The sequence below is a fragment of the Callospermophilus lateralis genome, chromosome X, assembly GCF_048772815.1.
Source record: "Callospermophilus lateralis isolate mCalLat2 chromosome X, mCalLat2.hap1, whole genome shotgun sequence".
NCBI lineage: Eukaryota > Metazoa > Chordata > Mammalia > Rodentia > Sciuridae > Callospermophilus > Callospermophilus lateralis.
Window position 1 is genome coordinate 40,835,066 of NC_135325.1, and position 1,448 is coordinate 40,836,513.

The 1,448-nt window shown below is 35.9% G+C and overlaps 1 pseudogene; it reads left to right on the forward strand.

Moving 5' to 3' along the window:
- Nucleotides 1-572: 572 nt before the first annotated feature.
- On the forward strand, nucleotides 573-1,054 carry LOC143639398 (large ribosomal subunit protein eL21 pseudogene; annotated as a pseudogene).
- The last annotated feature ends 394 nt before the right edge of the window (nucleotides 1,055-1,448 follow it).

Below are 1,448 nucleotides of genomic sequence, written 5' to 3' on the forward strand. Positions count from 1 at the left end.
AATTTAGTGAGGCCTTAAGTAACTCAGGGAGACCCTGTCTCTAAATAAAATATTAAAAAGAACTGGTGATGTGGCTGAATGGTTAAGCACCCCCTTGGTTCAATCCCTGTTACAAAAAAAAAAGGAAAGAAAAGAAAAAGAAGCTGGGGTGGTGGCATAACACTGTAATCCTAGTGACTCAGGAGACTGAAACAGGATTGCCAGTCTCAGCAATTTAGAGAGATCCTAAGCATCTTAGTGAGACCCTGTCTCAAAAAAAAAAAAAAAAAAAAAAAAAAAGAGCTGGGGCTATGTCTCAGTTGTTATGCACACTGGGTTCAATCCCCAGTACCAGAAAAAAAGAAAATGAAAAAGTAAGAAAAAAAAAACATGCTAATGGGAGAAAATGTTTGCTAATCACATGTCTGATAAGAGCTTAATGTCCAGCACATATAAAGGACACCTATAACTTAAAAGCAACAAGCAAACAACTCAACTAAAAAATAGACAAGGGGTGAATAGAAATTTCTCTAAAGAAAATACAAATGGCCTTCTTTTCGGTTGGAACCACCATTTTGTAGTAATTCACCAAAATGACGAACACAAAGGGAAAGAGAAAAGGAACCCAATATATGTTCTCTAGGCCTTTTAGAAAACATGGAGTTGTTCCTTTGTTCTGTATATGCAAATCTACAAGAACGGTGATATTGTAGACATCAAGGGAATGGGTACTGTTCAAAAAAGAATGCCCCACAAGTGTTATCATGGCAAAACTGGGAAAATCTACAATGTTACCCAGCATGCTTTTGGCATTGTTATGAATAAGCAAGTTAAGGTCAAGATTCTTGCCAAGAGAATTAATGTGTGTATTGAACATATTAAGCACTCTAAGAGCTGAGACAGTTTCCTGAAATGTGTGAAGGAAAATCATCAGAAAAAGAAGGAAGCCAAAGAGAAAGGTACCTGGGTTCAGCTGAAGCACCAGTCTACCCCACCCAGAGAAGCACATTTTGTGAGAACAAATGGAGAAGAGCCTGAGCTGCTGGAACCTATTCCCTATGAATTCCAGGCATAATAAATGTACTACAAAATGGACTATAAAATTATTTTCTTTTTAAAAAAGATAATATACAAATAGGCAATAAGCAAATGAAAAAATGCTCAGCATCATTAATCCTTTAGGAAATGCAAATCAAAACCAAAATGTTACTTCACACCTAGTAGGATGTATATTATAATAAAAATAAATTTAAAGAAGAAAATAATGAGTGTAAGGAGAACATGGAGAAATTGGACTCTTGTGCATTGTTGGTAAAAATACGAAATAGTGCAGTCACTTTGGAAAACAGTTTGGCTGCTTCTGAAAAGGTGAAACATAGAGCTACCATATGACCCATAAATTCCACTCTAAGGTACATATCCAAATGAATTGAAAGCAGGAACTCAAACATCTGTACAGCAATGTTCCA